This window comes from Kogia breviceps, chromosome 8 (assembly GCF_026419965.1).
Source record: "Kogia breviceps isolate mKogBre1 chromosome 8, mKogBre1 haplotype 1, whole genome shotgun sequence".
Taxonomy (NCBI): Eukaryota; Metazoa; Chordata; class Mammalia; order Artiodactyla; family Physeteridae; genus Kogia; species Kogia breviceps.
The window spans coordinates 114,355,594-114,369,971 of NC_081317.1; the positions used below are offsets into that span (position 1 = coordinate 114,355,594).

At 36.4% G+C, this 14,378-nt stretch overlaps 1 protein-coding gene across 3 annotated transcripts in view; it reads right to left on the reverse strand.

Moving 5' to 3' along the window:
• The window catches only part of GALNTL6 (polypeptide N-acetylgalactosaminyltransferase like 6), a 1,725,164-nt gene that overhangs the window by 1,078,928 nt on the left and 631,858 nt on the right, over nucleotides 1–14,378 (reverse strand). The gene's annotated exons all lie outside the window — the stretch shown is intronic.

Here is a 14,378-nt window from a genome sequence, read left to right on the forward strand (position 1 = left end):
AAACCTTACCCTTTCTCTAGACTCAGGAATTACCTAGTTTAACAGAGAGTCTGACTATATATTATTTTTGTTCAGTGTTTAAGTTCTTATGACAAAAGATGTTATATTCATAAGTAATAATAAGAATCTTAAAAGTACTTGTTAGAAGTAACTACTAAGGCCAAAGAACAATCATAATGCTTATTACCATAAAATAACTTGAAGGTCTTTAGAATTTTAATATTGCCATCAGGTTATCCTATGGCAATTTTCCCCTGTGGTTCTTTTCGTTCATCAATCATTACAACTCATATCTTCCTAGAAGAGAGTTAGCATGCAACTTTTTTTCTATAATACAGATAGGAAAATGGAAATGGGAAGTGTATAAGTCATTTGCCTGAAGCTTTAGGAACTAAAATGTATAAAAACCACAGTGTTCATATTCATAATGTCAAGTGATTTGAATATCACAAATATTATTCTTCAGGATTGAGAAAAGAAAGAAAATAACATTGTGACGTGGCATATTTAAAGGGAAGAGAATTAGAACAATTAAATGCATGGTCTTGTGGACACCACTTGACTTTATAGGTTCTGAAAATTATGATACATAGAAAAAGCCTGGAAAAATACGCCCGAGCTACTAAGAGTGATTGCCTCTAGGTAAGAACACGGATTCAGAGCCGGACAGGGGGAAGGTGAACACAGAGGCCTTAACTCTTGCTTTAGAATAGTTCTACCTTGGTACAATTTTAAAAGTAACAATCATACATTTCTTTTGAATTAATTTTAAATGAAGCAAAGTCTTTCCCCTGGACTTTCCACTGGCATTAACAGTTGGGTGCTATATGTTAGCTGTCAAAATATTGGAAAGCGTTTAATACGTTTATTCTTCTGTATTGCCAAGTGTGGTAGAATGTTTGCAAAACATACCGTATGTGAGCAACAGAAAATGACTTGACTTTTACGTCACCCCTGTTCACTGCAACTGCTTTGCTACAAACATTCACGATGATAACTTACTTGAAATCATTATTGGCAACACAAGTGGGATTTTTTTTCCACTTGTTAATGTGTCAACATTATATCGATACTAGAAGCAAGTTTGTCATTTTTAAAAATTCATTGTGACTCATTTTTTTCTCACCAATTTAGACAACCAAATATAACGACAGCCAAACCTAAATCATTATAATACGGCAATATCAGAATACTGTGATTCTCTATGATGGGCATCGAGACATAGTAATTTAGTAATTTTTCTCCTCCAAAAAATAAATTTCATTCAATGGGATGATTTTCTTACAGATTCAGTCTAGACTGATTTGATATATATCATGATCTGCATACAGTCCATAACCTCCCAAGTTTCCTGCTAGTCTTCTGAATTTGTATAGCAACCATAAATATATAATTTCCTGGAAAATAATGACACAAATCCAAAGATGGAAAATTGATCATTCTACAGCTAGGTCAGTAAGAGACCAGAGCAATGCTTACCACAGCCTGTCAGGCAAGATACCTTTTATTTAGTTTTAAATTAACTTCATGCTCCTAAATATTTTCCTGGCCTCAAATTAATTTACTGCACACAGAAAATGTCACGAGTTTTTTAGCTATACAAAAAATCATACTTCCTATGATCTAAAGAAAAGTCTACTTTTTTCACCCTATTCCTTAGGTTGCTTTTTAACTGAGTAGTCAATTGACATCTATTAAAATTGAACCCCTGCTAACTTCTAAAGACACCATTAGATTAGGGGTGTGCCCTCTCTCCTCTCTCTCTTCCCCTCTCTCTCTTCCCCTCTCTCTCTTTTTTTTTTTTTTCCCTCTCTCTCTTTCAGATCACATGAAGGGCTCTGAAGTACTGATCAAGAAGAAATTTCTTTGTTTTATACTTCAGATTGCACATTTATTTCCTGGCAAAGAGTTACATAATAAATCACAGAATTTGTTTGGTCTAAAGAATAAAGCCCTGGAATATTTCAGCTCAGATGAGCTCCTAGCCAAAGGAATACAAAAATATTTCTGGTCATTTTCATAGACATGCATGCACTTCTTTGGTAGGGATTCGGTTCCTACCCAGAAATGTTGTGTGTTTTTGTGAGGTCCGGGCACCCATGTTTTCTCTTTCAGAGGAAGGGCTGGATCTCTTTAGGACCTTATGTAAATCTTCTTTCCTCAGCTTCATTTAGATTTGGTTGGGTGTGACTGGATTAGGTCAACACTCTCATCCTCTTGACTCACCGGAGTCCTCAGTGACAAACCCAAGGAGGGGACCATCAACCGACCAGAGTTTGACAGCTCAGATGTTTGCCAAGCTCTCAAGAAAGAGACAAACTGAGGGGTCTGTTTCTTCCTCTGGATTAGGTTGTGTGAGGATATGACCATTAAAACTGCTGCAACCATTTTATGACAACAAGGGGTCCACTACAACTACACAGAGAGACAGAGAAAACCCCAGTTTTTAGAGTAAGAGTCAGGGGATGAAACCTTGTCTGAAGCTATCACTGTCACTGGACATTAAACTTATGTAATTTATTAATTCCCCATCACGCTATTTTTTCTTATACTTTTTTTTTTAACTTTGAAGTTTACTTTGAGAATAAGCAAAGATTTCTAAACAACTTATTATAATCATAAAAGCACACAGGAAAAACACTGATATATTCTCACTGAGGTTAAGGTTCAAAGAACATAATCATGAGAAATTCATTCCAATATAGTTACCAGACAAAAAAAAGAATCTGCAATAAGTACTGACTTGACAAGCAAACATGCATTAATTCAGAAAGTAGGCTAGTTAATGAAAATAAATTTTAACTTGCAAGCCTATAAAGAACTCTTTATTAGTAAGTGTATGTTCCCAGAAATTCATATAATTCACCAACCTACCCCCTCCCATGGGTATAGTCACAATCTTATTTGTGACTGAGTAAAAAGGTAATCACCAAGGGGGGGAAGCGGGGGTGGGGTGGGGGGGTTGGGGGATGGGGTGGGGTGGGGGGGTGGGGGATGGGGTGGGGTGGAGGGGTGGGATGAATTGGGAGATTGGGATTGACATATATATGCTAATATGTATAAAACAGATAACCAATAAGAACCTGCTCTATAAAAAATAAAATTCAAAAATTCAAAAAAGAAGTAATCATAAAAAACCATGCCTTTCTTGTTTGACAATGAGTAAAATTTCTAGTAAGAGGGAGAAAATGTAACTTTGGATAAAGAATTATATGCTATGGCTTCCCTGGTGGCGCAGTGGTTGAGAATCCGCCTGCCAATGCAGGGGACACGGGTTTGTGCCCCGGTCCGGGAAGATCCCACATGCCGCGGAGCTGCTGGGCCCGTGAGCCATGGCCGCTGAGCCTGCGTGTCCGGAGCCTGAGCTATGCAACGGGAGGGGCCGCACAGTAAGAGGCCCGCGTACCGCCAAAAAAAAAAAAAAAGAATTATATGCTATGGGACATATAAAAAATTTTAAAAAAAATTTAAATTAAAAAAAATAAAAGAATTATATGTTTTTCTCTTTTCAACGGTCCTCTGTTGCAAGATAAGAAGAAATTACGTACAGTTCAGGATATACTAACATCACCAGAGGATCGTTTCTAGGCAAGCGGTATTTGACATAAATTTACCAAAGGTCTGTTAAGAATCGCATTGACAGGTATCCACAGCTCCTGCCCCAGTAACTCATGTGTCCCCCGTGTCCCTTCTTTTACAATCATCTTAACTATCTTAATCATCTTAATTATCATAACTTGACTTTCTCCCTAAGGTTTCCACGAAAACCTCTGCAAATGCAATGCAATAACCTCATGCTCTCCAAAGAGTTCTCCCTTTTTAATCCAGCCATCCCTCTGCTGCCAAAGTGATCTTTCCAATTCAGACCATGTCTCTTCACCACGGAAAATCTGTAATGACCCCCCCTTGCTGGACGGCATCAACCTAAAATCTTTGTCTTTCACGGTCTTATGGACCTACTTGTCCAGTTCCATGTCTGCCAATCCTTATCTTGAATTGTCCGTGTCGGCCGTGCTGAACTCCGCAGAGCCCCTCCACACACCAAGCTCACACACTTCTGTGGCTTTTCCATCTGCCTGGGTCATTATTCTCCCCACACCACCCCCACTCCATCCCCTACCTTTCACTGAGAATAGTCCACCTGACAAACTTTGATTTCTCTCAACACGCACGCTAATGATACCGATATGTCTCTTATGTAGCCCACCTCCTTTGACAAGCCGGTTGTAAGTGTTCTTTCTTTGTGTACACCTCAATTTTCTATTGATTGTTTTCTTGTTTCTCTAGAAACAAGATTATGCAGTTCATCAAGGAGAAACATTCAGTCCTTTATCTGTGAATTCTTGACGTCTAGAACTATGCCTAAAATATAGTCTTAACTGAAGCTGGATATTCTCTGATATTCTCACATCCCTCATGACTTTCCTGTCACTTACAATGCACAGAAGAGGATCATAGCATCTGCATTCTCTTACATTGTTTCTAGGACATTCCACACAACTCTACTACTGTAGCCTCCCTTCTTTTAGCCCGCTGATATATTCTAACAATCCTTGTGATGGACCATCATGGACCTTGTAATGGAGTAATGGACCATCTACTTATCCCATCACATTCGTGGACAACGTGGACTCTGCCTTCTTCACCAAAAAAACTTCTGCTCCAGTCCTTCTAGACCCCAGAAACTGCATAAAGATGACCTGCCACGTAGCCTAAACCTTGGTGCCCATATCACTTCACATTATAAATGTGATATATTTCCAAAATATAAGGATGCTCACATACCTATGCATTACTATAAGAAACCAGCTGTCTTCTATCACTTAAAATTTTTTTCTAACTAACAGATGACTGCAGATGTTCTTTGTTGTCTGCAAACCCTGTTTGATGTATAGCCTTACATGCACTGATTTTATATAATTAATACAGGTTTGAAAAAATTATACATTTCCCCAGTCCTTTATCTATAATTAGTTTTACCTGATGCCATATTGAAAATGAAAAGGTGAATTGGCTAGTTTCTCATTATTCTGTCAAACTTGATTGATTGTTTTGATGTAATGGTCGCACAGATAGCAAAGTATAATTTACTGTGACCTGGAATTGTTAGAAAATGTTTTTATTTGAACTTGTCTTTAAAAAAAAACTTTTGTTCACTAAAAATTGAAATATTCAGTTTATTATTTGTTTTGACTTTTAAAAATTTTCTTATTTTCCACCTTAATATGACTAAATAACAATTTTATGGTGGTAATTAAAGAAAATCATGCAGACTTTCTGTAGTTTGACAACTTTATGTGCTTAAAAAAGAGACAGATGATTAAAAGGATATTCTTTTTGGTTCTGGGAGTCTATTATTCAACTTGTTCACATTTCTGTGTTATTGTCAATCTATTATAATAAGTTCTTTTCCACAGAAGTGATCCTGAAATCTACAAATATGTAACCAGCATTCCAAAAATTTATGAAGGACTACTCAGAAGCACATAAGGCAATATCAAAGTCATCAATACAAGAGTAAAGGTATCTACAATTTTCATCTGGGCAACAAATGAAACAAGAAAACTCCCTGAAAAATATCCATGAGACACCTAGCTCCGTTAACATTTGCAACCAAAGAAGGGTCCCCAAAATGAATATATATAAACATAAATATCAAGATTAATTCTGTAGAAAAAAAATTTCCTACTTTTAATTATTTCTTTGTAAGAAATACATGCCAACAAAGTGTGATGGGAAACTAAAGGGGCTAGTGAAGGCACATGACATGATGCTAACATAAGAAAACAAGGAAAAAGAGAACTCAAGGAAGTAAGGTGAGTGACCACAGCAGAGACGGTGATAAAGGTCAGATCTGCATTCCCAGTCTTTAGTTAGGACACCCCACGGTGGGCCATACAGTCATGGACAGAGGACCTCAAATCTATATTTTATTTTTAAACTAAATAACACATTCTTCCACAGATAAATTCTTCTATTTATAAATGTATGGAGTGCCTTTTATCATTAACAAATTGTTTTCCTAACTATCACAGGTGACTGCAAAGGTTCTTTGTTGTCTGCAACTCTATATATAAATTATATTTTCAATTCAAATAATTTATCTGCACCACTTACACACTGCATAATCTTGATCATGCCACTTAACATCTCATCATCTCAGTTTCCTCTTCTCTAAAATGAGACTAAGAGCAATCTCTAATATTATCTACTACATCAGATTGTTTTTGAAGATCAAATGAAATAGTGCATGTAAAGAACCTAAAATAATGCTTGCAACATAGTAATAAACACTAGCTTTTGATCTTTCTTCCTATTAAAGAATTTTGAGTGAGGGAGTGAAATCTTTCTATGCTCCAGGAAGAATATTTTGGCCATAGGCTATAAGAAGTCTTAGTGAAATGAAATAAAAGGAACAAAATGAATTTGGTAACTAAGGAGATTACTTTTGGCTTCACAGAGAAGGTTTCAGTTGAGAGGTAAAGAGAAATCCAACTGTCAAAGAAACAACTACAAATAAAACCAACTGTGACTTCTTAAGGGAGAAAATAGTTTCTGGAATATGTAACCATTTCAAATAATACTGATTTTAAATGAAAATGGATTCACAAACGGTTGGACATTTCTGTGAGAGACTGAACATGGATGGCTATTAAGAAAAGCACACATAACACACGAACAACAAAATATCTGAAAAATATAGAGAAAACAATCTAATTTACAATAATATCAAAAGCAATACAATATTTAGGAATAAGTTTAACCAAGGATGAGAAAGATCTGTAAAATGAAAAGTATAAGACTTTGATGAAAGAAATTGAAGAAGATACAAAGAAATGGAGAGACATTCTGTGTTCATGGATCAGAATTAATATTGTTAAAATTTCCATACTACTCAAAGTCATGTATAAATTCAATGCAATCTCTATCGAGATTCCAATGGCATTTTTCACAAAAATAGAAAAAAAATCCTAAAATTTGTGAAGAAATACAAAAGACCCTAAATAGCCAAAGCAATCCTGAGAAAGAACAAGGGCTGGAGGGATCACACTTCCTGAATTCAAAGTACATTGCAAAGATATAGTAATAAAAACAGTATGGTACTGGCATAGAAATAGACACACAGACCAATGGAGCAGAAGTGAGAGCCCAGAAACAAACCCCCACATATAAGGTTAAACTAATATCTGAAAAGGGAGCCGTAAATACTCAATGGGAAAGGATAGTCTTCAATAAATGGTGTTGGGAAAACTGGGTAACCACATGCACAATGCAGAAATTGGGCTCCCATCTCACACTATTCACAAATTAACACAAGATGAATTAAAGACTAAACATAAGACCTGAAACTTAAGACCCCCTAGAAGAGAACATAGAGAAAACACTCCTTGACATTAGTCTTGGCAACAATTTTTTGTATATGCCAACAGAAGCACAAGCAACAAAAGCAAAACCAAATGGGACTTAATCAAAATGAAAAGCTTCTGCACAGCAAAAGACAAAATTAAAAGGCAACCTGCTGCTGAAGGGAAGAAAATATTTGCAAACCAAGTATCCAATGAGGGGATGCTATCATATATATACATATATATAAGGAACTATAACAACTCAATAACCAAAAAATCAACAATTCAATTTAAAATTAGGCAGAGAAACTAAATAGATATTTTTCCAAAGATGACATAGAGATGGTCAACAGGTACATAAAAAGATGCTCCACATCCCTAATCATCAGGGAAATGCAACTCAAAATCAAAATGAGATATCACCTCTTTCCTGTTTGAATGGCTATCATCCCATCCATAAGACAAGAAAGAATGTGTTGGCAAGGATGTGGAGAAAAGGAAACTCTTGTGCATTGTTGGTGGGAATGTAAATTGGTAATGGAATATTATTCAGCCATGAGAAATAAGGAAGGACAATCTGCCATTTGCAATGACACTGGATGGACCTTGTGGGTATTATACTGAGACAAGTCAAACAAAGAAAGACAGATACCATAGGTGACCACTTATATGTGGAACCTAAAAAAAGCCAAACTCATAAAACAGAGTAGAATGGTGTTTCCAGGGGCTGGCGGGGGGGTCAAATAGGGAGATATTGGAAAGGTACAAACTTCCAGTTAGAAAATGAATAATTCTGGAGATCTAATGCACAGCATAGTGATTTTAGTCCACACTACTATATTATCCCCTTCAAAGTTGCTAAGAAACTAGAGAATAATTGTTTCTATCCCACAGGAGAAATGATAATTGTGGGACACCATGGAGGTGTTAGCTAACACTATGGTGGTGATCATATTGCAATATATAAATGTATCAAATCAACAAACTGTACACCTTAAACTTACACAATGTTATATGTCAATTGTTTCTCAGAAAAAAAAAAAAAGAAAATCACATATATATTGACAAGTATCTGTTAAACCCTCAAACAAACCTGTCACCATCCTTTATTTTAGGAAAACAAACTTAGGTCAAAGTGGTAAGAATGTACCACATTTTAAGGTACTCACCATCTTCTAGGATAGGCAAGTCACTGAAATAAATGAATCAGGTGAGCAGGACACAAGGAATAGTGGCCACGTCCCCTCAAAAGAACTTAAATGTATTTTACACTGGATCTTAGCCGAAAGGCCAAGAAGCGATGAACTGAAATGTATTTTAAAAATTTATTAAAGTACAAGACAGTTTACAAGGAGGACACATCTAGGGTGAAACTCAACCTGTGGGACTGAGAGTCAGCATGCTAGGACTGATTCCAAAACTAATGATTTTGCAAATTGGTAAATTACGTTGCCAATTTACTCTCAGGACTAATGTCACAGTCCATTCCTTGAAGCTACTTCTACAGCAGACCTACTACTGAAACATAGTTTTATTTCCTGTAGTCTCTCGCATCCACATATTCGTCCTAGTTTGAGTAAAAGTGAGCGGAAGGTCAGGTTAAGTACACTATAAATAATAATCAAAATGGGAGGATGTGAGGAAGTGGCAAAGAGAGACCACTGTAGTCAAATTTCCATAGTCATTGTATTTGAATCTATGAAAATAACATTAAATTTGTTTATTGAGGCTCAGCAAAAGTTCCAAGGAGATAGATATTTAACATATTCCAGTAAAAGAGATAAAGAAAAGTCAAATGAAAAAAAAAAAAAAAAGAAGAAGAAAAGCCAACAGATGGTATCAAGAGAACAAGAGGGTAAAATAAAAGAGATGAGGGAAAGTAATTTTCAAAGGTCAGATTTATATTGTTAGGAATTTGTTACCCAGAGAAAGAAAGCAATTACAGAAAGCACTTGCATGTATTACTTCCTGCTCCACATATGGACCTAGTGAATGTGATTATCTATAATACTAAAGGAACACCCTTCATTTTATTTTTACATTTTTGCCTTAATTTAGTGCAGCTACTCACTTCTAGGATGAAACCATGAAGCTTTTTGCATCCGACATGGAGAAACTGGAACAAAACAGACCACTGTTAAGTATGGCAACATGAAGCTAATTTTCTTGTCCTCTTTAGCAAGAGAGAGCCAGGAAACAGAGGCACTGTTTTAAGGGAAAAGTGTTTTTCTAACTTCCTTAAGCATCTACATAACACATGTACATCTCAACCTACCAGCTCATAGAACATCTACCACAGGGTTTGGACCTTCCTCCTAGATGCACAAAAAGCTCTCATTTGATGGATGCCCAAGGGGAGGGAGAAGGACAGAAAGGAAATGGACAGAAAATCCTACTCTCCACCAAGGAATATGAGGGGAACAGGAGTTAGAGTCCTGGGAGGAGTCATGAGAACTGATCTCTCGCAAATTCACTTTGCTGTGTGTGTGTGTGCGCGCGCGTGTGCGTGTGTGTGTGTGTGTGTGTGTGTGTGTGTGTGTGTAGATACACTTTTAACCTACATTTAAGAGCAATCCCTGTATTTCATTTTTATTAGCTCCTCTACCTGATTTTGAGGACTTGTCAGTGTCTGGGACTACAGTGCCGTCCCTCTGCTGTTTTCAGTCTCCCCTAACAAAAACGTGGTCATTTCTGAATCTCTGGTTTCATTCCTCTGCCTAGAAGGCTCTTTCTTCTCATTGTTACCTCGTCGAATGCAACAGTCTCTGGTGCACAGCTTTCGGGTTAGTATTTTCACCCATTTTGCTCTAATCAATGCAATCCCCGTTGATTTCTGTTTCTTTTAATAAGAGTTTAGTGTGTAAACTACAAAGGTATCTAACAACCTACTGCCTTGTGTTATTTGAAACTGCAGTTAAGTAACTTCCTAAATCAACTGTAAACGCTTCACATACAGAAGTCAGAGAGCGTGCCTTTGTATTTGTTAACCTAACGTAAGGAAAAGCACTCAATCTGTGAAATTTTATGGCTATAACTCATTAAATTCCTTGACCTTGTTATTAGAAAGGAGTGTTATCAATTTGCAAATGAGGAATGGGTACCTCTCATCCATATACACAATAACGCGTATTTCCTATTTTTTTTTTTTAACATGTTCAGATTATTTAACACATGAAATTTCTCATTTCAAATTGTCCGTGTGAAAGCTCTGGGATAAGAAACTATTTTTCTTCTGTTTATAGTTATTGTCTAGGTAAATAATTTATAGATGGCGTTAATGAGATGAGTGCATTTTATTCTGTCTCCTGATGGCGGAAAACTGTAAAGTAATGTCGATTGTTTAAAACTGTTAACAACTCTAAAGCCACTGGACAGTCCTTAACATGCTGAGTCGGAGTCATTTTATACACAACAGAACTAGTCTGGCTTGTTCATGTTATGTACTTCAGATGAAAAAAAAAGTAAAAACAAGAGCTTTTTATTTTGACCTCTAAATCTGGATTATTATTGTTATTTTAACATTTTTATTGGAGTATAATTGCTTTACAATGGTGTGTTAGTTTCTGCTGTACAACAAAGTGAATCAGCTATACGTATACATTTATCCCCATACCCCCTCTCTCTTGTGTCTCCCTTCCTCCCACCCCACTAGGTGGTCACAAAGCACTGAGCTGATCTCCCTGTGCTATGCGGCTGCTTCCCACTAGCCATCTATTTTACATTTGGTAGTGTATATATGTCCATGACACTCTCTCACTTCGTCCCAGCTTCCCCTTCCCCCTCCCCATGTCCTCACGTCCATTCTCTACGTCTGTGTCTTTATTCCTGTCCTGCCCCTAGGTTCTTCAGAACCATTTCTTTCTTTCTTTTTTTAGATTCCATACATATGTGTTAGCATACGGTATTTGTTTTTCTCTTTCTGACTTACTTCACTCTGTATGACAGACTGTAGGTCCATCCACCTCACTACAAATAACTCTATTTCATTTCTTTTTATGGCTGAGTAATATTCCATTGTATATATGTGCTACATCTTCTTTAAGGAACAAGTGCTTTAATTTTCAGCTTAGTACAGGGCGCATTTGACAACCTGGTCCATATGAACTTAAAAGTATATTGTAATAATACTGTTAAGTTTGACAAAGGCACTTTGAGTTGTTCTTAGTTGTTCTTTTATTAGGCAACAAATGTGACTATTATTTTCTCCCTGGGAGAAAAAAACATGATTGCCGTTTTCTCTCTACTTTTTATTGGTTATTTCTTACGCTAACCCTTTATTTCTCTGTATTTGGGTTCTGGATAACCTGTTCTATAGAGACTGACCTCGCATTTCTGCTTTGTCCTTTCCAATTCTACTTTCATCGGAATCTCTTCCCACTCTGGATTTTGTCATCCTCCTCGTCTTGTTATTTTGTGCCTGTTTCAGCGTCATTCTGAATTTGCACACACAATCGTTCTCACTGTTTCATTTAATTGGCTCACCTACCCTTTTGGTGACTTATTCTCAGGTCTCTGTGTTAGTTAACATCCTTCCTCCCAAGCATCCTTAACACGTAATGATACAGTGGGAAGCAGAATAAGGAAACAGACACCTGACTCAGAAGGCGTGAAGACAGGTGTGTGATAATTCTCAGGCTTCAAACACCGAGTGCATCGCTGTTTCAGGGAGAAACAACCAAAAACTGTGGTTTCGGGTACATTACTGGCTGTCCTCAGACCAACTTAGAGGAGGCACCTGGTTATTGGTACAAAGTAACCCTGTGTTAGTACAGTAACAAACTGGGTAACACAGAGGCCAGAGACAGCAGACTGAACAATAAAGGTTCACAGTCAGAAACACAAAGTCCAAAGACCCAAAATAATCAAGGGAAATATCAACGAGAAGATGTTTCCACCCTCAGATCAAAACTAAATGAAGCATCCAAGCCTTTCTTTTGTATAATTTTTGCCCTGGATGTAAGGCATCCAACCTTTGAGGATGGCTTTGGAAAGTGACACTGATTCGTTTCTACAAGAGCAAGTTCTACATAAATGCCACCCCCCCCCCGAAAGGAACAGAAAGAAGTAACCTTTGCTAAGTATCACTATGGGATTAATAAGGAATAGGGTACACTAATACTTCTTCAGGATGAAATAATACTTGCCACAACCAAAATACTTGACAAAACATTTGTCTGAAAATAATACACTCTCCCATGCAAAGTTGAGGTTTTGGGTAAAATGTGTTATTGTCTCCTGGCCGTCAGAGCTTGAGTTCTTACATTCTATTATACATGTTATTGACTGAAGTAGATGAAATTGTTTTTAAAAAGCATCGCTGAGAAATCCTGAGATTGAAACCAATCTTTAAGACAGATAACTTGTCTGTGCTGTCTCATCAACTTGTGGGTTCTGTGATAACAGGAAGCCCAATTTATAAAAGTTTGTTTCCTTGTGAATATTAGGTGCTTAAATGTTTACTGAATAAACTGATAAACTGTCTAATTATGCTCAAGTGTGTTAGAACAGTAACTAGTTGATATTCCATCTCTAACTTATAGCTTATGGATATATTATATAATTACGTTCAAGGCTATTTTAATATTAATTTGAGCTGTCATGCCATTATTAATATTTTTTAAGAGGTATTTATATAGGACATACAGACAACATGTACAAAGCTGTAGAAAAAGCACAGTTGTGAGAATCAGAACACAGTTTTATATCCCAGATCGACTTTTAAAAAATTCTGCAATCTTGGGCAAACATCTATTTTTACTTCAGTTTTTCGTAAGAAAATTAAGGTAATTGATACGTATCTCAAAGGCCATTTTGAGATCTAAAAATGAGATAATATACATACAAGCTCCTGGCTTAGTGTAAGCATATAATAATTCTCAATAAGTATTAGATTTGTTAATGGCTCCGTGTCCTAAAATTCTCTTCATGAGTCATTAACCATTTTTTAAATGTATTTGAATCTACAATATTATAAAAGCAAGCAGAGACATAAACTAGAAAATATTTTTATATTGATAGTAATCCTGCAATACCAAAAATAATCTATTGTCACATACATGTGAGTATAAAGGTTCTTTTTTTTATATTATTGGTGCCAAAAAGATAGGACTATTTAAGTTAAGACAAAGGTTTCTATGCTCAAAGAACTCCAAATCGTGAAATTTGAAGGTAGACAAAGCAATGGAACGTGTAAAGAGGGTGGAAACTGCAGACTGTCTTTGAAGTTCTATAATTGTTAGCATCTTTGCATAAAATCAACACAACATTAAAGAAACCATTAAAACAAAAGCAACTAAATACAACAAATCCTCATTACACAATGCTATCAGGTGATCATCTATCCCAGCTTACTGAGGATTCTCCAGGTTTACAATGGTGCCCCAGCATAATCCTAACTGCTATCCTCTTTCACTCTGAAAGTGCCCTGGTTTGGATGATAAATACTTTTTCACCTAGACATAACATAGTTTACAATCGTAACCTAGCAGCAAAAACACACGTGACCGACACTATATATTGAGCTTATATTGCACACCTTAGTCCTACACCGAACAGCAGTCACGAGTTATAAATAGTTCTACTGTATGTCACTGTTTCACATGTAAAGTTGTTTATAAACAGAATAATGCTTAATATGGTCAGTATCATACGAATGCAAAAAGATAAAGGCAGTGGATTCGAACATTTCATATCGCCACCCAGGTAGATGAGTCTCATGTTGCTTGCTCATCTAATCTTACAGTATCTAATTTGTAGTAGTTTTATTAGTGCATTTCCAACATCAGAAAGTTGTATGCAAAATGAAACTGGTGTTTAATCACTAGTTCGTTCTCTTTTAAAATTAGTTCTGCCTGCCTGATTCATTACCCTTTGCTCGTTATGAAGAAGAAGAGGTCAAGCAGTTGTATTTGTAGAAAAGCATCACTAATAACATAGTACTTAAAAGGCAGCCAAACTTAGTTAAGACTTAGTGGCTTATCCTGATTATTTCGCTTGGGTGATGTGGTGTGTAATTCTAAGCACCTTTGCTTC